The following is a 23,846-nucleotide window of genomic DNA, read 5'->3' on the forward strand; positions in this document are numbered from 1 at the left end:
GATTAATCAATAATCACTTAACCACCAAGACAAAGCCCCAAAATACAAATCTGGTCCTTAAAGGCTACATGGTCACGTAAAGCTTCCAACTTTACACTAATGCATGGCTAGGAGGGGCTCAAAAGCTCATAACAGAATAAAAGAAGAGCTTAATAGATGCATGAAGCCCTTAAGACAATAAAGTTGGAACCTTTATGCTAAAAGAGCTCATGAAGATCATAGATCTGAAAGAGTAAGCACTTGGGACTTCTACTTCCCTAATACTCACCCATCCATGGCTAAAAGCATACTAATAAACAAAGAACAGATCTAAGCCAATACTAAGCAAGGTTAGAGCTTTCTACCCAAAATATGTTGGAAATGGAGCAGAGAACCAAGATCTGAAATCTCCTACATGAACCATGTGACGACCCGAAATTTCTATTCTGAACAATCATTCACTTCGATAGAAATCAGAACTGTTCCTGCTATCTGTTAAGCATTTTGGAGCCAGTTTAAGTGTTTTAAAGCTTAGTACTTCAAGGAATAACAAGAGAAAGGATGCCCTAGGTTCATTGTGCATCATTTTCGCAAAAACTCCAAGAGTTAGGAGTTTTCGGCCCAAATGGTGTTTGGACCGAAAACCCCCATGAGTATATATATATATATATATATATATATATATATATATATATATATATATATATATATATATATATATATATGACACTTATCAATATTTGTCACTTTTCACTCTTTCAAGAACAAGAACCGAAATCCTCTCAAGTATCATCCGATTTTTCCTTCTAAATCTTTAGAATGTAAGTGTTTCTTACCCTATCTAGTTGATTCCTTCCATATTCAAGTGTTTTTACATGATTTCATCCATGAAATCATTCCATTTATGTAGATCTTCCAGTGTTCTTAGTTACACTAAGAACATACACTAGTGTTTTGGGCCGAAAACACCCTTCTTTACTTCCATATTGTAAGTATCTATCTCTTATACTTGTTACCTAGTAAGAATACTTGAGTTAGGACTTGAAATCGGCAATCATCCATGAAAAAGAGGAGTTTTCGGTCTAGTGAATCTCCTTAGACCTAAAACCCTCATGAAGGGTGCAAAATGGCCTTAAACCCTTCCTAAGACTAAGCATGATACCTAGAGACTGATCCCATTGAGCAGGGCTCCTTGAAGAACATCATTTTTACAAGATTGGAGGAGCTTTCGGTTGAATCTCCTTAGACCGAAAACCTCCATGACCGAAAGGTCATTTGGACCGAAACCTCTTTAACTGAAAGGTCATTTGGACCGAAAACCTCCATGACCGAAAGGTCATTAGGACCGAATACCACTTGGACCGAAAGCTCCATTTTGTAGCTATACAACCCTTAGATGCAACCCTTGCTACTTCTAGCACTTGAATCAAAGTGTTGTCCATGTCCTAGGATGTCGTAACTTGGTTCTTTAGTTGTTAAATAACTAATTAGATTCATATATGTGTTATTATATGTTAAATTAGGATCCGTGTGTGTGTTTAAGCCCTCACTTGACACCTAGCATCCTATATCATCCGTTCATCCAAACCACTCACTACTGGTGAGTTTATACCCCTTAATTAACCTTTGAAATGTTATTAAATGTTTTTAAATGCTTTTTTTTGGGGGGGGGGGGGAATATAAGTTAAATCATGTTAGTTATTAGATCAATCACATGTGATTAATAACTAGCATACAAATGTAATTCCTATACTTTAAATTGTTTTACCAAACAAATGACTCCAAACTGTTTATCAAACTACTTTATATGTCAAACTCTTTATCAAATTCACTTTTGTATACGAAAACTTTCTTTTGTAGTTTTTTTTAAACTTATATATTGTTAAAACCATGTCTACTACATATATAGTTATATAAATAAGGTTTGAAGGACTTAGAACTGATAACCCACTTTACTTCCTGTCCTTGTTTGGTTGTGGTCTTAAAGTACCCGGTTGTTTGTCCGAGTGTCATTGAATCCTTAGTTATATATTATGTATATATGTATAGATATAAAGGCTTTTATCTCAGTTCAATACATTCAGTCATACAAAGAAGTCTACCAATAAACTATAATAGGTATAGTTTAGGGTTATACTACTTACTACTTCTAGTTCAATGAAGCATACAAGAGTCAGTTCATTCACGAGTCATTACTTACTACTACGAGAACTTATACAACTATATTATGATAAGAACATATACAACTATACTATGACGAGAACTTATAAAACTATACTAGGATGAGAACATATACAACGATACTATGATGAGAAACAATACATTCATTACACAAGTACATACATTACATATACAAGTATACTGTAACATAAATGTGATCCACTGTATCGGAGCATGCCTTCAACGTTATGGACCGAGTTGTAACCAAAATCTCTTGGAGGGAGAGCGTGAGTATGTGTATAGATCTATACTGGATTGACCATCCTACACCTTACTCCTAGCTACAGTGGGACCGGCAGGTCTTCGGGTGCCAAATGTCATACCTTTTGACGACTTACATAGTCGTGTTTCATAGTCAATAGTATGGTACAATTTATCACATAATACCTTGATATAAATCTGGTTTAAGGTAGTTAGTACACCAGTAGTTCCTATAATACAACACTACGGTACTACATTAATTTACCCTTTACATTTATTTGGTGATTACTTCACTTAACATTAATGTACAAACTATATTTTGATAATGATAGTTACACTTGGGAAAATTACACACTTTTACAAGAAACAAGCATACAAAACAGTTGTGCCTTGGTAGAAGGCTACTTTTAGTAGAAAATATAGGATTTTCTAGGAGTCAAAAACTTTTACAAACACTTACAAACATATTCATACTTTTACTACAAACGTTTACAAATTCATACTTCAAACACTGTTTCAAACATTTTGATACAAACATAGACACTAAATACTTATGAACTCACCAGCTTTAATGCTGATAAACTCATTCAAAATAACTTTTATTCTTAGGTCATTAGTAGACAGGTACCGATGCCTGCTTTTGAGAAGATAGAGCGCATACAAGACTCATCTTATTTTTTGATTTATACTTTGGTGTTTATAACTGTACAGAACACACTTGTATTAAAATTATATATTTAATGCAATGGATGATGTTGTTTACTTGTTTACTATTATACTGTGTTGTGATACAGTACATGACGTCCTCCGCCCCAGAATGTTTCCGCCGTTCTTGGTTTTCGGGTGTGACAAACCACCACCTTGTACCAAGCTTCTCTTCCTTCAAAGAGCTTCAAACACACCCATAATGAGCTCACAACACTCAAGGAAGCTCTAGGTTTTCGAGATTTGGGTTAGGGGCTATGGATGTTGGGAATGAGACCAACACCTGGGACTTAAGGTGTTTAAATAGGGTGTAAAACCTCAAAATTAGGGTTTCCTAAACAGTGTCCAACTCGCCGAGTTGACTTCTCTAACTCGCCGAGTTGTCTCATTAAACCTCGCAAACAAAACAACTTCTACTCGCCGAGTTGAGGCTCCTTAACTCGTCGAGTAGACCTATTAAATCCCCACGATTCTTCATCTTTAACTCGCCGAGTTGGATCCTCCAACTCGTCGAGTTCAACTAGAAATTGGCATAATTCTACAATTAACCATCTAGATTTCGTGTGTTACAACTCTCTCCCACTTAAATCAGATTTCATCCTCTAAATCGCTCCTTACTAATACTCATATAAAAATGAATAACCTGCGGGACACAAACGAAAATTCCACGCATAGAACAATCTTGCCAAGGCAACCAAAACCCAAACCAAGACTTCTAATCCAAAAACAACATTCAAACCTTCAGCCCCTGCAACCCACTTCTACCTTTCTAAGACTTGAGATATATGATGGTCTGAATCCCTGACAGACCACTCACACGGAGACAACTTCATACCAAGCTCTTAATGAATAACCAACCAAACATAACACCTCCAATTCTGATCATACAACAGTGTAACATCCTGAAATTCAAGTGCATCTCTTAAACCCTTCTTCTTTTCCAAGTTGTCAAGTTTAGCCCTTAAAAGAAGATTATGAAAAATGAGTATGTTGGGCGTACTGAAGAGTACGTTGCGCGTACTCATGCGCTTAAGTTGGACGCGGACCCGGTTGGGTACACTGGGCGTACCAAGGTTATGCCAGGCGTAACCGGCCCAGATGCAAAACCCTTATTGTGGCTTGACCCCTTTATAAGGAATGTGATAGGATTATCCTCAGCCACCATTTTAGAGAGTGAAACCCTAAGAGAGAGCTACCCTTTGTTCTTAACATGTGTGTGTGCTTTTAAGCTTTGAAGTTCCTTTGTGTGTTTGTGAAGAAGAAGAGAGGATCATTGTGGAAGCTAGTCTTGGAGTGCAAACTTTGGATCTGAGCTTTGCAAGGGTGGGAGCATCACTTGGAGGTAAAAAGCTCATAACTTTCCTGTTCATTTTGGTTTTGTGTTTCATGGTCCAATTTCCTAGGGTTTTGTCCCAAGATGGAGACTTTTTGAGTAACTGCTCTCCATAAGCCTTGATCTGCTCCATTTTAACTTTGGATGTGTTGTAGATGCATAAAAATCCAAAATCGGTCGTCATTACGGAGTCATGCATGAGTTATTGTCTTAATGAGAAAAGGTTATAAGAGGTTGGAAGAAGTTATCACCTTGTTAGCCATGTAAAGGCCTAAAGGTTTCGACTTTATGGTTTAGGAGGCAGTAGAGTTCCTAGATCTATGATATGAACCATTGTCTTAATCGATTCAGACCAAAACTTTTGAGAATGGGAAACTAAGAGTTACGATGGGCATAATCCCCGTACGCGCCACGTAAGGGGTCGAGTCCCCCAATTCTGGTTAGCCGGAGTACGCCCTGCGTACTGCTTGCTATTTTCGTTGACTTTTAGGGTTTTAGTCAACATTTGGACTTTTGGGTCAACGGGGGGTAAAATTATCTTTTGCCCTTTCTGAGGGATTGTAGAAAGGGATTGAATCTAGCCTTTGAGAGCCATTATTTATTTAAGGATATTGTTTATGCTTAGGCGGGGGCTAGATCAGTATATTCATGTGCGAGATTATCCGAGTTACCCGAGGTGAGTCTTCTCTCTATACATTACCTAGAGTGGTATCTATGTGTAGACCGGAGGGTCTTGTGAGCTATGTGTATGTATGAGATTATGTGCATTGTGATATATGTATGCTATGTGTTGTATAGACCGGACCGAAGGGTCCAACGATATAGACCAGACCTAAGGGTCCAACGATACAGACCGGACCGAAGGGTCCAACAAGCTATGACTGGACCAGAGGGTCCAACGAGCTACGGGACTGGAGGGTCCCGCTGAGACACATCGATCGGAGGGTCGTATTGTAGCCTCGAGTGGCGTATGTGTTGTATGTGGTATTTTGGGGAACTCAATACGCATTTATGCTTACAGTGTTATATGTTATGTGTTTCAGGTACTAGCGAGGATCACGGGAAGGCGTCGGCATGATCCGTACACACAGGCAAAGGATTTATTTTATGATCTCGGGATATGTTGTTATCATGATGACATTTGTTGAATATGAGATTTAAGAATATTGAATGAGTTTTATATTGTTTACAAAATGAAAAATTGTTTTAAATTTTTACATTGTTACAAGTTGGTATCAGAGCCTTGGTTTTAGGGATTCAGATTCACCTTCGGGCGTATCTGAACTCAAACTGAGGATTTGAGAACATTTTCACAATGAAACAATTTTTCTAAAATAGTAAAAGATTTTGAAACGAGAAGAACAGAGCAGTGTGTACGATCAGCCAACACCCGAATGGTAATTTCCCAAAATACCCTTACATTATGTATTATGAGATATGATATGATATGCTATGCATGCTAGAGTAGGCTAGGTATTCATATTAGGACTAGAGTGGCCTGATTTGTGATGCCTTAGCCTAGGAGATTACTGCTACAATGAGATACTTCGAGAGAGAGTAGGTAGCAATGAGGAGCTTATGAGAAGTCTACCGAAGGGTAGCCTATGCTTAGCGAGATGTAGAGAACTTGTGATCTGGGATCCTAGGAGGAGGACTTGGAATGAATGCTGATGCGGTGTGGAAGGTAGTATAGGGCTGTACTACTGGAAACACCGGATCAGTGAGCAGTCCATGTAAGATTCCTTAGGGTACTAAGGAACAAGTAGGGTTGGGTGATCAAGTGCTAGTATACTCGATCGAGTCTCTGGTATCTTTGTGTTGTGTTTCAAAGACATCATGGTGGGTACACGTCGCACCCCAGAGAGTAGCGGAGTTAACAATGACGAGATTCGCAGGATGATTCGTGATGAGGTGGCTGCGACCATATGTGAGGTCATACACGAGATGTTTGGGTCTATCGAGACCACGTTGATTGAGACGTTCGATGAGCGATACGCTGCTGATTCGGAAGCTACTGCTGCTGCAGCCACCGAAGTTGTCGCAACTGCTAGGTCACGAGGGGGTGACTCGTTGCTGTACCGGGAGCTCAGCAACATGAAGTCACCAAGGTTTGATAAGACAGTATCGGATAGTTGCGAGAGGCGATATCCGGGTTCGAGTACCATGATAAGTGGCAGATTGAGAAGTGACGTCATGGTTTGAGTACCATGAGTTGTAGCAGGTCGAGAGGTGATGTTATGGTTCAATTGCCATGATGTGAAGTGGATTGAGAAGAGGGAGCATGGTTCGAGTACCATAATGCGTAGAAGATTAAGAGGAGATAACATGGTACAGGTACCATGACTCATAGCAGATCGAGAGGTGGCCACCTGGTTTGAGTATCATGACAGGTGGCGGTTAGTGTTTCTGGTTTTTACCGGTTATTCCGTGGGGATTGTCTAGACTGAGATCAGAGGTGAATGAGTATGAGGCCAGAAGGCCATGATGAACAAGTTTAGTGGAGAATCCCTTGAAAGGGGAAATCGAGTGAGCTCTGAAGGATTGTGGGTGATATGTCAGTTGGAGTCGCAAGACTCAGGGATGAGTAGGGATGGTGCGTTATGGGAGAATACGGCCTGGGCTGGGCGACCAGCCGATAGTGGAGAGATCACTTTTTGTGACCCGAGTGGTGCTATTTCCGTTTCATGTGGGAGACATAAGAGGTGTTGAGATTTCAGTTTTTGAGTTTGGGGGTGAGCCCTGTGGGATTGCACGGATGGTGATCTACAACCAGAGTATATGGCAGTAGGTCTGCCGCGAGGTAGAGATATAGCTTGAACATGTCGTCGGTGGGGACTAGGATAGTCAAGGACCAAAATACACCCTAATTGAGTACAGTAGGGCATGCGTTAGCTGCAGCGACGGGCGATCAAGAGGAGTATATCAGGGTGGGGCCATTATTGTATTTGATGGGTATTAAGAGTGGAAGTTTGGTTTCTGCTCTTGTGACAAGTGACGTGATGGGATGTTGGTTGAGGAGTTGATGATGAGGAGTACGGTAGATCATTACTTCCAGACTAATAGCCAGGATTAATACTAGACAGTTGGGAGGTCCGGTGATGGAATGGTGTGAGATTCTGAATGACTAGAGGAAGTCATGGTGGGGAGTTCTGAGGATTTCATCTTAGTTTCGGGGCATTTGGAGTTGCTCGATCTCTGTCGGGAGATCATCGAGTGTTGCGTATCACCTTCCAAGAGTAGGTCTGATGATTACTGGTAGAAATAGTCTGTGTGATAGATTGCTGGTGCGCCGATTGGGGATGGTTCGAACCGTAAGTGGGGGAGAATCGAGTATGGTATTGAGGGGATTAGGGATTCGATCGAGAATGGTTAGAAATCTGGATATAGAGACCGGCGATGCGAATTCATTGAGCCCAAGGTTGTTGGTGATTGAGACAAGGTGTAGAGCAAGATAATGCATGTGTTATGTTTGAAAAGGATAATTGCCTCCATGGCAAGTGGCCGTTGATCAAAGACCTTGGGGTGAACGGGAATTCTTCAAGGTCATAATGGTGAATTCGAGATGGTTGGCTCGTAGGGCGAGTTCGACGATTGAGAAATCTTGGTTCAATGATGGGGTTGTTATTCAGCTTGGAAAGGGCAGAAGTGGATTAGACAACCAATTTCAGGTTGTGGAACAGGAGGATCAGTGGATGAGACGAGACGTCGTGAGGTCCTATATGGTGTATCGAAGTATTCGAATTTAATGCATTGGATTTCGGATAATTTTGAGTCTTGAGTAGAGACGACAAGTGGTGGGTCAAGCATCAATGATTTCAGTGGGAGCCCTTCCGGTTAATGACAGAGAATGAGATTGTCCAAGAATATGGGTTGCAGCAGGGAAGGGTGTTTTGTTATGGTGATTGCTGCCAGATATAGTGATGCATAATTTGGGTAAGTGCATGCACCTATCTATGATTGATCCGCGGAATGTGAATCAGTAAAAGTGTGTTGTGGTACTGTGGGGAGTCGTAGTACTCATTAGTCAACGAGAGGGTGTTATGGTACTACGAGGAGCCGTAGTACTCACTACTCAGCGAGAGGGTGTTGTGGTACCGCGGGGAGCCGTAGTACTCACTAGTCAGCAAGAGGGTTTTGTGATACTGCGGGGAGTCGTAGTACTCACTAGTCAGCAAAAGGGTGTTGTGATACTATGGTGAACTGTAGTACTCACTAGTCAGCAAGAGGGTGTTGTGATACTACGGAGAGCCGTAGTACTCACTAGTCAGCGAGAGGTTGTTGTGATACTGTGGGGAGCCGTAGTACTCACTAATCAGCAAGACAGTGTTGTGATACTGCGGGGAGCCGTAGTACTCACTACTCACTAGGAGGGTGTCATGGTGCGGCAGGGAGCCGCGCTATTTGTTGATCAGAGCATGATGCAGGAGAGTTCTTAGGCTTGAGTAGCCTTATTGGGTTGAGTAATTGAGAGCCTGGGGGCCAGATCAGGAAAGAGATAGAGGTCTCTATATTTGTCGAGAATCGTTATACTCTGATTTGAGTTGTGGTTGTTGCAATCCGAAAGAATGGGATAAGTGAGGTACGGTAAAGTCCCTAATCTGCCTGTGTATCAATCAAATCTGTTTGATGGTGTGGAATCCCAATCAAACGGATGATGTCAGATAAAATAGAAGAGAAGAAGAAGAAGTAGATGATGAATCTCAATGTATTAATGATTAGAATGATGATCCGGATACAAGAGATTCACACACACACTAACACACAACAGTTCTTCTGTCTCTCTGGCCGTAAACTCTCTAGGGTTCATCAAACTCTACTGCTTACCCTAACACCTATATTTATACTTGGAGAACATGGGCTGGATAACATGGGCCGTAAACAGGGTTTACGACCCTAAACGTGTTTACGGCCGTAAACTCCCATTAGACCGTAAACACATAAGATATTACATAAAAATACAATTTCCTAGAAAAGCAAAGTATAAACGATAATATTGACCCAACAATCTCCCCCTTGGTTTATAGCTTTCTTTTCTATTCTTCAATGACCCAACAAGCTCCCCTAAAAAGTAGCTGGCTCTTCTTGTTAATCTTCATTGGGAACTTGGCTTCAGCATTAATCTTCAAATTCTTCACAATCTTCAAGATGAACTTGATGAATCTTCAATGAATGACTTCATCATGAGCAGTTGGCCTTTTCTTCAGTATTTGGCATTAAACGCACATTGGGTGAGGAGGCCTGATGTACTGATTCTTGAAAGATAGCGCTTTCAGCTTGAGAATCTTCAGAGAGAACATCAGAGAGAACAAATCTTTTGGATCACTTCAGCAGGTTCATAGATAGCAGCAGACTGATTGAGGAGGCTTCAATGCAATCCGTCACATATTCTTCAATTTCAGCTTCACCTTGCTTCTAGGGTTGAAGGATTGAATGTTGAAAGAATAATCTTCATTTCTTGGTCCTTCGAATGTGAATTCTTCGATGCTCACGGACGAAGCATTGGCTTAGAAATCTTCAACACAAACTCCATGAGTCTTATCTATACCTGAAGTCACTTTTCAAGACAAAACAAAGCTAAAAGAAAACTTAGCACACAAATGAAAACAGAAACACAAATATTTTTGGATTTTTGATTTTTCTGAACAAGAAATAAAACAAAAATAACACTATTTTTGGATTTTTAATTTTTCTGATTTTTCTTTGATTTTTGAATTTTTCTGATTTTTTTATTATTATTTTTAATTTTTAATTCTCCCCTAATATTTAAATTAGAAGAAACTATGACAAATTTAACAAAAATAAAAATGATATCTAACTTTAAGAGTGATTTGGGATCAAAGTTTTTAGACAGCCTTTATCCACTTGTCGGTGCCTTCTATCTTCACGTCTTTGTCTGGTCGATCGCCGGTATTGTTGTCCACTTAAACACGAAAAATTGTGACTGATTTAGGACATACTATTTGATACAAGACAAGGTGAACTTAAGTTCCTAGATATTATATCTGATCCTAAGTTCCTCGATACTATATCTTAAGGACCATTCAGCTGACGACGACCAGGGATATTGTTGTCCACCTAAATTGAGCAGCGAGATCTATAGACAATCTGCATGAGTTCAATTTTAATTGTACTGGAACGTGTTTCCCGCTTCCTGATATGCCCCAGCCATCAAGAACTTCCAGAGTACTCTTTACATCGGGTGAGCAGACAACCATTCAGAGAGAGAATAGATTCAGAATTTTATTACTTGTTACTTCAGAGGGATTGAGAAGAATAAGGTTGCATATGCTGTGTACCAGGTCGGATTAGAAGTCACGCAAAGGAGACAGCATATGGCTAACAGATAAGAGGAGTTTCATATATATAGCTTGCAGAGAAACAGAGTTGCATATGTTGTGTACCAGGTCGGATTTGAGGTCACGCAAAGGAGACAACATATGACTAACAAATAGACAGAAAGAAAACAATTTTCTACAGACCTAATTTATCGGAATTTACCAGTCGCCCCATCCAACCAGAATTAAGGACAGAATCCGCACATCGAGGAAAAGTTAAGCCACGGTTCCAAGTACGGGTTCAATTAATGTGACATGTAGATTCCCATATATATATATATATATATATATATATATATATATATATATATATCTCCTTGCTCAACCTATCCGAGCGTCATATTGTCAGGCTGAACGGATCTAACTAGGTCAAAGTTTATCAAGTCTATAAATCTCCTAAGTTCAACTTTGCCTAGTCAAGTCCATTTAGAATCTTTCGTGCCTACCGATGCATCAAGTTAGAGCATAGACCCTTCAACTTTGGGTACGTTACGCAGACTTAGGTTTCTTGTTATCACTTGATAATATCACTTCCCAAAACATCTCCTGCAAGCACATTCCATTACAGACCTATTTTTGATTTTCTGATTTTCTAATGTTTTTGGATTTTTGAAAATTTTCTAATTTTTGTTTTGTTTTTTTATTTCTCCCCCTAAATTTTTTCATAGGAGAGAAACGAAAATAAATGCGAAAATTTAAACTATCCTAAAACAAAAATTAGTCTTTAAAGCGAATCATCTTAAGAAAAATTCAGGAGTATAGAGAAGAAAACACAAACCGTAATTCACCGATTGAATCTGCTTTCAGAAGGTCTGAGAACAGTAAGCATAATCTCTACACAGATCCAAAAATTCTTCATATCATTAAGCACTAACCCCATGTGATCGCTTCTTTTCTTCCCTTCCCGCAAAGGACACATACTCTCAAATAATGTTCTGAGTATTGTACAATTGAGAGATGTCCGTAATCATATGCCAGGAGCAGCCACTACCAACAAACCGAAGTCTGATGATATGCCTCCATAGCTGCTCCGAAACATAGCGGGATCAGTTGGTCTTTGGAACCCAGTCCATTTTGAAACTGGGTCGACCTTTGTCATCAGTGAAAGGTACTCTCTCCCATGACATATCCTGTTTATCACAAACAGAAGATGATGAAATATTAGAGTCATTAGAAGATTTGGGAGTTTTCACCTTTGGTACCCATCTATATTCGGGTTTAACCCATTTCTTGTTCGATCCGATGGGTGCCTCGGCACTTGATTTGGAACTTGAAGCCGGCTGCCAAGATGACTTTGACCTAACCGGTATTTGTTTCACTGGAGCATCTCTTGGATTTGGCTTCTTAGCAAGCATTCCCTTCTTGCCATTGGGATTCAGATTGTTTGCCTTGTGGGTTTGACTCTTAGCCTTCTGCGCGTTCCAGTCACCATTGTCTGAACGTGACCTCGAGGGGTTTCTTTTAAAGTATCTCCCTCTTGGCGTGTTCTGCCAGCCTTGTGCATAGTAAGGAACGTATGCGCGATTAGGACAATTTTTGGCAATATGTCCAGGTGTTCCACAGTGAAAACATGTCTTTTTCTTCACTGTGAAGTTGTTTCTTCCTGCCCCTGGTGGCGTATCCTTGCCTTGACTCTTATTGTTCCCACAAGCACAATTGCAATAGGCATTCTGTTGTGCTGGAATTGGAGGCCTATATTTCTCAATGGCAGGTTTGTTAGGAGTAACAAAATCCGAAGCAACAGATTCTGAGTTCAAAGAGTCATTGGTTTGTTCAGTAGTGCTCTCCTTGTTCTCATCTTCTACTACTTTACCTGCACATGAAGTAGAAACATTAGTATTTTCAACATTAATAACTCCTCCTGACACAAATCCAACTCGTTTTCCATATTGAATATGTGCCTCCCTGGCAATTTCTTCCTGTGTCATAGGGATGAGTGTGTAGTTATGATTGAAAGGAGGAGGAACACTATCATACCCTAGCCCCTTGTTTTGATTATCTTTAAATTTTAATTGGGTTTCAAATAAGGACTCGACTGTCTGACTTGACGCAGTATAATTTTTGAAACTGACATCTGTTTTTCCACACTTAATTTTCAATGTGTCAGGTTCTTCAGTTACAGCAACAAGTTGTCTCTTAATATAGTCATAATTTTCACACTTATTGCTATACTCTTCCTGAAGCTTCCTAAAGTCCTTGGTTTTTGCTTCTAATTCAACCTTCAGGGGTTTCTGTCCTTTCCTGAGTTGATATCCTTCATATCTCAGGTCCTCAACTTCTCTTTTAAATAAATCAATTTGTTCCCGAAGAAATTTAATTGTGGCTTCACAAGCTGGAGTACATGTAACTTCAGTGACTGGAATGTTTTCAGAACTCATTGTTTCTCTACACTTCAAAGCATCAAGTTCTTGAATTACATCAGCAAGACTAAGATGATTGAGATCTTTTGTCTTCTTGATGATGGCCACATTCATATCCTATGATTTCGGAAGTGAATTCAATAGCTTTTTGTTTATCTCAGATTTGGACAAGAAGATCCCAGCTATATTCATCTCAGTAGTAAGTGTAGTAAATCGCTGCAACTGAGTTTCAAGGGTTTCTCCAGGGATATAATCGGAAATGTTGAAATTTTGTCTTAACATATCCCGACGACTCTCTTTCCTGTTTTCAACTCCCTCGTAGACCTTAAAATCAATTAAAAAGCACAACTAAAAACAAAAATCAAACTTAAAAATCAAACCCTTTGATTATAAACCTCAAAACTCAACCTTAAAAGTCAAATTTAAAAAGGTTAAACTCAAAAGTCAAACTTGAAAAGTCAAACTTAAAAGTCAAACCCTTTGATTATAAACCTCAAAAGTCAACCTTAAAAGTCAAATTTAAAAAGTTAAACTCAAAGTCAAAAATGAAAAGTAAAACTTAAAAGTCAAACCGAAAAACTAAATTTGAAAATTTAAAAATTAAACGAAAAAGTCAAAGTTTAAAGTCAAAGATCAAACATGGAAGTCAAAGTCAAAATTTAAGGTCAAAAGTTAAAAAATAAAAGTCAAAAATTAAAATATAATTTTATTTATTAATTTTAATTTAATTTATTTATTTATTATTATTTTTAATTTTATTATTATTATTATTATTATTATTATTATTATTATTATTATTATTATTATTATTATTATTATTATTATTATTATTTTGGATGAAAAAGAAATTTAAAATTAAAAGGAATTGAGTTTTGGGGTTAAAAGTGTCAAAAATGAGAAACTTGAAGCGAAAAAGACAGGTTATGTTTTAAATTTCGGAGGAATGAAACAAGAAGCTTGCTAGTTGAGATGGTAAGGCGATGTATTTGGGAGCTGGATGTCACGGGATGACTCTTTTAGACTAGTCAATACCGTGTGCCACTTAGTGCTTCTCCGACTAAGTCAGGCTAACTTCGACGATCTAGATGTACTAACGAACTTAGGAAGCAAGAGTTACGACAAGGGACACTTCAAGAAAGCTTCTATTATATAACTCAACTTCTTTACAAGGCAACTTCTTGATGGTTTGGACAAATGAGTCCTCCCCCTATTTATAGGAACCTTACACCTCCTCAAATGGAAGTTTCTAGGTCCCGATCATTCAAGACTAATCTAGACTCTTCCTGTTATATACATAGATTTTACAAGACTCTAGAATATGGTAGACTTGTATACGATGGTCTAGAAATCTCTAAGTCGTCCCGACATTATCCAAATCATTCTTGTATGATCTAGCGTGTTCTAGATCCATCCAAAGTCTTTCGGGTCGTTCTAGCTTCGTCTAGCGTCCTCTTGATTATTCCGGATCGTTCTCCTTTATTCCACGGACATCTACAATATTCTAGCATCTTCTAGGGTCTCGTAGAGCATTCCTGATCTCTTCGGAGACTTCTCGAGTATACTTGATTGTTTCGGAGCTCTCTAGACGATTGTAGAATTATCCAGAAACTTGGTCCGTGACACCCTCCCCCACTTAAACCCTTAACGTCCTCGTCAAGTCTTCTATACATATGTCTTGATCTTGTCATGGGGCTACTTCGTGTCTTTTCGTTTTCTCCAAAGTATCTCTTCGATTAAGGCGTGCTTTTATTTCTCGATGTACTTTGATTCCTATTTCTTCTCTCAGCTTCATAAAACCTTGAGTAACTCTTCATGGGGGCTATGGATCCCTGTTCCTTCAAACGTGCCTCGCTTCTTCGATCTTCCCTTTTTGGCTTCATATTCTGCTTGATTATATTGCTCTGGTCATAACACATCTTCATAGTTGAAAGGGATTGAGCTTTTGTCTTTCTTCTTTCCAAGGGAATTATATGGATAGTTGATCCCTTGGTTATACGCAGGGTGTTGTCTCTTTCGAACGACCAAGGACATACCATATCCAGGAAATCCATTCCTAGTACCATGCGATAGTCGTCCATCGGAACCACTATCAAGTCGATGGTCTCTTCCCATTCTGCAATCTTCATGGGTATTCCACGAGAAACTCCGAGGATCAGATTAGATGGAGAGTTGAGAACCTTCAACCGACCTAACTCCTTTGTATAATGAATACCCAACTTCCTTGCTTCTTCCTCTGCGATGAAACTATGTGTTGCTCCAGAATCTACTAGCACCTTAGTGTTCCTTGCATTCACTTTAACTTCGACGAACATAAGACTCCCTCCTTTATCTTCTTCCTTCTTAGAAGATTTTATCTCATCTTTCGATATTGAGTTCAGAAAACGCATTGAGCTTATTTGTGCTTCATCTTCTTCTTCTTGCAAAACCATCGCATAGAAAGTCTTTTTCTTCGGACAGTCTCGGATCAAGTGAGGACCATCACACAAGTAGCACTTGATCTCCTTTCGCTCTTCTCTTCGGATTCTTCCTTCGGTTTCTTTTCCTTTCGTATTTAAAGGTTGGGGTGTGTTTTGTTTTGGTTCAGGTTCCGTCATAGTTTGTTCTCCCCCACTATTCTTCTTAACCATGCTTTCTTTTCGAAATTCCATTAGATCTTCTGCCACGACAATAGCTTCATCAATGTCTTTGACATTTCTCCTCTTAAGCTCGTTGTAGGCCCAAGATTGTAGTCCATCCATGAAATAGAAAAGTTTGTCCTTCTCCTGCATGTCGGGTAACTCTAGCATCAAACTCGTGAACTCGACTATATAGTCTCGGATGGATCCCGTATGCTTTAGCCCACGAAGTTTCTTCATCGCTATGTCTTCAGCATTATGTGGGCAGAATTGTCTCGTGAGTTGCCTCTTGAATTCTTCCCATGTGTCTATGGTATATAATCCTTTTTCAATATCATCGTGCTTCCTTCGCCACCATAGAGTTGCACTCTCGCATAGATAAAGTACGGCTGTATCTACCTTCGTCTTGTCGTCCTTCACTTGACTAGCATTGAAGTAGCATTCCATCGACCAAAAGAATTCGTGAAGTTCTTTGGGGTCGTGTTTACCTCCATACTTCAATGGTTTGGGTGCTTCTGTGTGCGGAAACGTTCTTGCAATGGTCCCTCCAGTGATTGCTGCCTTGCACAGGTTTACTTCAGCTTGTAATGCGTCTACCTTCTCACGGAACTCACTCCGCAGGGTGTTGATAAGTCCAAGGACTTCTTCCTTGATGACACCGATGGTCTCCTTCAATCCATCGCTCGTGTCACTTATCTCAGCAACGAATTGATCGACGGTATCCTTCCATTCAAGGATCTCACTGACGTTAATCTCTGTCCTTGTAAGCTTGTTTTCCAAGCTTGCCAAGGCATCTACCGATTGATCCCTCTTCTTGGACATCCTTCCTTTCTCCTCGACGACAGGGGGAATGTTGAATACTTCACTTGCTGCTTCCATCGTAATGGTCTCTTGCTTGTTTGAACCTGGCTCTGATACCACGTGTCACGGGATGACTCTTTTAGACTAGTCAATACCGTGTGCCACTTAGTGCTTCTCCGACTAAGTCAGGCTAACTTCGACGATCTAGATGTACTAACGAACTTAGGAAGCAAGAGTTACGACAAGGGACACTTCAAGAAAGCTTCTATTATATAACTCAACTTCTTTACAAGGCAACTTCTTGATGGTTTGGACAAATGAGTCCTCCCCCTATTTATAGGAACCTTACACCTCCTCAAATGGAAGTTTCTAGGTCCCGATCATTCAAGACTAATCTAGACTCTTCCTGTTATATACATAGATTTTACAAGACTCTAGAATATGGTAGACTTGTATACGATGCTCTAGAAATCTCTAAGTCGTCCCGACATTATCCAAATCATTCTTGTATGATCTAGAGTATTCTAGATCCATCCAAAGTCTTCCAGGTCGTTCTAGTTTCGTCTAGCATCCTCTTGATTATTCCGGATCGTTCTCCTTTGTTCCACGGACAACTACAATATTCTAGCATCTTCGAGGGTCTCGTAGAGCATTCCTGATCTCTTCGAAGACTTCTCGAGTATACTTGATTGTTTCAGAGCTCTCTAGACGATTGTAGAATTTTCCAGAAACTTGGTCCGTGACATGGAGGTCGCTGGTTCGATCCACGACACCTCCAATGCGCGTCTTATTTTTGATGCGATGCGAAGCTGGTTGCGAGGCCGAGGTGCGAGGATGAGCTGCCAGGCCGTAAACCACCGAGGCCGAGGCCGCAAGCTCGGGCCGTAAACGTGTGAGGCCTCGGACCGTAACATCTGACCGCGAACTCCTCGGACCGCAAACACCGGCCGCAAACTCTTCGGAACCCTAGCCGCCGGCCCCAAACTCCTCGCAAAAAACACCGATTTTTCGACTTTTTTGCTCCAAAACTCGATCAAAAACCCTTTTTTATGAAAAAAACGAAGAACAAACCCCCCTTATTTTTCTGAGATCTATCCAAAAACGCAAGAATATTTTGAAAATAAGATCAAATAATGCTCCAAATATGACAAAATTGACTGATACAACCATGCTCTGATACCAATTGTAAGGTCCCTAATTTGCCTGTGTATCAATCAAATCCGTTTGATGGTGCGGAATCCCAATCAAACGGATGATGTCAGATAAAATAGAAGAGAAGAAGAAGAAGTAGACGATGAATCTCAATGTATTAATGAATAGAATGATGATCCAGATACAAGAGATTCACACACACACAAACACACAATAGTTCTTCTGTCTCTCTGGCCGTAAACTCTCTAGGGTTCATCAAACTCTACGACCGTAAACACCCATCGGACCGTAAACACATAAGATATTACCTAAAAATACAATTTCCTAGAAAAGCAAAGTATAAACCATAATATTGACCCAACAGAAAGGTCATTGCTTATGCCTCAAGGCAGCTTAAGACACACGAAGTCAACTACACTACTCACGATCTTGAGCTTGGAGCAGTAGTTTTTGCTTTGAAGATCTAGAGACATTACTTATATGGTACGAAGAGCACATTTTCACAGACCACAAAATCCTTCAACACATATTCGATCAGAAGGAGCTGAACATGAGACAACGACGATGGGTAGAACTACTAAATGACTACGAATGCAAAATTCGTTATCATCTCGGCAAACCAACGTAGTAGTTGATGCCGTTAGTCGAAAGGAGTACTTAGGTCGTAGGGTCAAGGCACTAACAGTGACCATCAATTCACATTTGTCTACACAAATTAAAGAGGCTCAGCAGGAAGCATTAAAACCTGAGAATGTGGCAGGTGAATTCTTAAGAGGAATGGACAAGAACTTAGAAGTCAAGGGTGACGGAGTTCGATATCTCATGAACTGGATCTGGATACCCAAGTTTGGTGGATTCATAGACGTTTTCATGAACGAACCTCAAAAGACATGATACATAATTCATCCAGGTTCAGACAAGATCTATTTGGACCTCAAGAAGTTATATTGGTGGCCAAACATGAAATCGGAGATTGCTACCTTCGTGGGCAAGTGTCTGACTTGGGCAAAGGAAAAGGTACAATATGAAAAGCCCTCAAGTTTGCTTCAACAACCAGAAATACCTAAGTGGAAGTGGGAATGGATTACAATGGATTTCATAACCAAGTTACCTAAGACAACATGTGGGTTCGATACCATTTGGGTGATTGTTGATTGGTTAACCAAGTCCATGTACTTCCTACCAATTAAAGAAACTGACAAGATGGAGAAACTAACCAGAACATACATTATGGAGTTTTTACAACTACATGGTGTTCTCATATCTATTATCAGTGATAGAGATAATAGATTCACCTTGAGGTTCTGGCAGTCACTACAAAAATCCGTGGGAACTAGGCTGGACATGAGTACAGCCTACCACCCACAAACCGATAGGCAAAGTGAGAGATCGATTCAAACATTAGAAGACATGCTGAGAGCTTGTTTGATCGACTTTGGTAAAGCATGTGATATCCATTTACAGCTGGTCGAATTCTCATACAACAACAACTACCATACTAGCATCAAAGTTGCTCCATTCGAAGCCCTTTTACGGCCAGAAGTGCAGATCCCCTCTGTGCTAGGCTAAAGTGGGTGATATGAAGCTAGCTAAAGGACAAGTTCCTAACAAAACTCTCACTAGCCCGTAGATCATCAGAGAGATGACTAAAAAGATTGTTCAAATCCGTGAACGACTGAAAGCCTATAGAGATAGACAGAAGAGCTACGCAGACAAAGGACGAAAACCCTTGGAATTCTAGGTTGGTGACCACGTACTATTGAAGGTCTCACCCTAGAAGGGAATGATACACTTCAGAAAGCGTGGCAAACTAAATCCAAGAGACATTAGGCCTTTCAAGATTATCGCTAGAATCGTCCCAGTAGCTTATAAACTCAAAATGCCCTGAGAACTTAACAACGTACACCCTACCTTCCACGTGTCTAATCTAAAGAAGTGTCTATCGGACGAGACTCTTGTGATCTCACTTGATGAAATCGAGATCAATGAGAGCCACAAACTTGTGGAAGAAACAATAGAAATGATGGATAGGGAAGTCAAACAAACCAAGAAAAGCCGTATATTGTGACAACTCGAAATTTCTATCTTGTAGAAACCATTCACTTCAATCAAAGTTAGAATCATTTCTTCTCACTTTTAGCATTGTTTAGGGGTTGCTTGAGCATTCTAAGCCTAGTACAATCAAGGTTTGAGTTTGGATATGAGCTACCTTAGGTCATAGCATTGAAATTCGGGCCAAACACCCCTTCAAGAGGAGTGTACGGCCATACACATAGGTGTATGGCCGTACAACCCCTCATGGTCATACACTCTCCCTATATAACTGATACTTATCCATTTTCCAACACTTTTTACACTTCCAAGCCTAGATTTCTGAATTCTCTCTCAACTATCATCAAGTTTCTCACCTAGATCTTCAAAGCTGTAAGTGTTTCCTGTTGGATTAATGTCTAAGTCCATAACTATAATTGGTAAGACTTGACCCGACCCGGCATGGTCCATTTGGGTTGCATGGCATCATGCACTTGGATAGACTATAATGAGAGAAATAAGACACTTATGGTTATTAATATATTATAAGTTCTAGTGTATTAATAATAAGAATAATAAGATTATTTAATTAGTATTGATTAAGAATTAATCTAGGATTAATTAGGTGATCAAAAGAAGACTAATTAAATATATGGGTTGATTGTGTAAATCATCCATACTTGTATAGTGGTCTAATGCTCCATGGATAATCAAGTTGGGCTAAAACCCATAGGATGGTCCATGGATGCTCCATGGTGTATTTGAGCCCATGGATCCAAGGAAATGGAAAGTCATGACAATTAGGGTTTACTCTAATTGTAACACTATATAAAGATCTTATTCTTGACAAAAATCGGTCACTAGAGTGAGTAATGAAGGGCTAGCCGATTTTCATGAAGTGTAGAATTCTCTCAAGTCATTCCATTTGCATTTGGTGTTGTGTGAACCATTTGAGGTGTCACACTTGGGGCACTTGGCACTCAAGCTTCATGAAGACTTTCTACATCAAAGAGGTATGTATTCTATCTTGTTATATTGATAGTTTTGTATACTAGATTAGGATAATACCTTGGAAGTTCTTATTTGCATGTATAGTAGAGAAAACATAGATCCAAGGTATTTAGGGTTGCATGTACACTTAGGAGTGTTAGAATGCTCATAACCCAACAGTGGTATCAGAGCCTAGGCTTGTTTTCTTGTTATACTTGCAAAAGAAGCTGGAAAATCGAGTTTTGATGTTGTCAGCCCAGCAGACTCGCCGAGTCCAAGGCAAAAAGCATCCAACTCGCCGAGTTGGTTCGTGCACTCGACGAGTTGGACCCCCAGACAGCATAAATTTGACTTTTTTCGCTGGAATTGGACTAGGAACATTACCCTAAGATGTTTTTGAACTTATAAACTTGTTTTTGATGTGGTAATGTTCATGCTAATCCAATTTCAAAGATAATTGTCAATAGATTCATGTTTTGTACTAGTTTAAGGTTTAGACTAATTACATGAAAAAGTTTGATTTGAATTATCTTGTTCTTATGAGTTGCTTAGATTAATAGAAAGTTGAGTGAAATAGTTGTTTTCAATCCAAATTAATCTAAGAGGTGATTCTAAAATGTGTTTTTGTAACTTGTCCTTAAGTTACATGAAAAGTCACATTTAAGTTTCATAAAACTCATAAAAGTTGGCAATGGTTACAAAAGATGAAGAGTCTTGTCCTTAAGTTATGGAGGTTCAAGAGTTACTTCATTAATAAATAAATAAATAAAGTGTAACCTTAATTAATTCCATAAGTTATAAAATAAAGAAAAGTAATTCTTTTATTAGTTTAAAGTCTTCCATAACTTGTCCTCAAGTTATGGAACTTGAAGAGTTTATTAAAACTACTTTAAACACATAAATCATGGAATTAATTAGTTTTGAATAGTTTCAAAACTTGCCCTCAAGTTTTGGAATTTGTAAAGTTTTCTCTTATGAATACTTTAATTCCAAGTTAGCCCTTAGAATTTTAAAGAGTTAAAATTCAACCCTTATACTTTATAATATTATAAGTTAATATATATATATATATATATATATATATATATATATATATATATATATATATATGTATAAGAGTAAAGTCAGTCTTACCGCTAGTACGCCTCATTCACGAAGCCGGTCTATAAGGTGGGTATAAGGTTGTTGCCTATAAAATGGCAACTTAATGGGTGTCCACTCTCACCCACCGCTTGCTTGACTGGTGGAGGGTCGTTAGCCGAACGGGTTTGACAGGACTAGAATTCACCCTTCATTAAAAGTATTAATGACAAATACTAAGTAACTAAACTCTTAATAATACCCAATCTTAGTTACTTAGGAAAATGTGAATAAGTTGCTAATCCATGAAATTACACTTTGCACTTTGTTTAAGTCGGTTAGTGGAGCGTGTGTGGTTAACCGACACACTAACTCGTATTTAACAAGGTAGGTAAAGGGTAAGTTAATGTTTATCATAGTATCGATGGAGCGTGTGTGGTTAACCGGCACATCGATTGAGGGGTAAACACTTAAGGGTACCAAGTAATTTGCATGGTTACTTCACACCTTGTTTTGTGATCCTCGGCATCCCAGTCACAAAACCTGAAGGGCACACTCGATATTGAAACATGCCGTTGAACAGTTCAATGAATCTCAAAAGATCTAGGAGTTTCAAAACCAATTAAAACCTAATAATACATTTCGTTTATCTTGGTGGAAATTGGTGAATCGTCATTCACCTACCTACAAATATTTTATAGCTTGGATTACGGCATACCTCTTCTAAGTTATAAAATAGTTTGTTGGGTCCTAGCCTTAATATTTCATATTGGGTGTCATATTAAGGACTTAAGATCAACTATCTTGAATATCTCCTAAAAGATGTCTGGTTTAGACATCTATGATCTTCCCAAATCTCTTGAAACAAGCTTTCCTAAATGAAGATGATGTCCCATGGAAATCATTCTTCTTCCACCTCCTCCAATTATTCTCCCTAACCCACAAGTTCTTGAAAAGTTTAAGGTCACTCAGGCCCTATTGGCAAGGCAAGGTCTAGGTGTGATCACATCTTGGAGATGTAGTCACATATTGACAAGCCGGGAGAGTTGGGTGTCAAAGTCTTGAGAAAGTTGGTGGTTCAATCACTTTCTAAGTCACATAGTGAGTTCCTTTGGGACACCTATGAAACAGACTATGACAAGACCCTTAATGATCTTATCTATTTGTTAAGATCAACTTCCTTACAACTTGATGGACATTGACAATAGTGACATAGGAAATCCAGAAAAGCATTCTCTTCCCAATGGAAAGGGATCAGCCATAGTCAAATCGGTTGACCAAATGGTAAAGAGAAAAACTAAGTCTGTGATAGTACCGTGTACCATTATCAAAGGGTCCATATGTTTATATTGCCAAAGAAAGGGGCATTGGTTGCGAAGCTACCAAATGTACCTAAGGATGTTAAAGTCAATAAGTTTGACTCTACTTCAGGTAAAGTCCAATATCTAACTCTGCTAAGGTTCTATTATGAGATTCCTGATACATGATGTGACTGGGTCACATGGTGATGTTTTAAGAATCAAAGAAAAGTGAAGAAACTTAAAGAAAGAATATGCTAAATCTGATCACATAGATGGATTTCTATCGCGCAGTTTGAAGATCGGATTCTTGAGCTACTTCTTAGGAGTTATGAGATATTGCTTAGGAATAGATAACAACAAGTTTTCATATGGATTGTAAGGATAAGTTTTTCCGCAAAGTTTTAAAATAAAAGAAAATTTTAGATTTTATTTATTTTAAAATATCCTTACAATGGCATTTGAGGAAAATTGTTTCTTATATGATTCCATTAATAGCAAGAGTGGAAATATGAAATTGATTCTTTCATTTGTGGTAATGTCTAAATTTACCAAATAAGGAAAGATTCTCATCACCCAAGTTTCAATTGGACCGGGACTTGGAATCATGCAAGGTGTAAAGCATGATGAATGAGAACTTTCAAGTATTGGAAAAATTAAGACTAACTACTTGTTCACATGGATGTGTGAATCAAGTAACGGACTAAGGGATCGAGTACACATTCTTGTGCACTGATTAAGTCCAC

This window comes from Lactuca serriola, chromosome 5 (genome assembly GCF_051521515.1).
Source record: "Lactuca serriola cultivar US96UC23 chromosome 5, Lser_US96UC23_V15, whole genome shotgun sequence".
Classification (NCBI taxonomy): domain Eukaryota; kingdom Viridiplantae; phylum Streptophyta; class Magnoliopsida; order Asterales; family Asteraceae; genus Lactuca; species Lactuca serriola.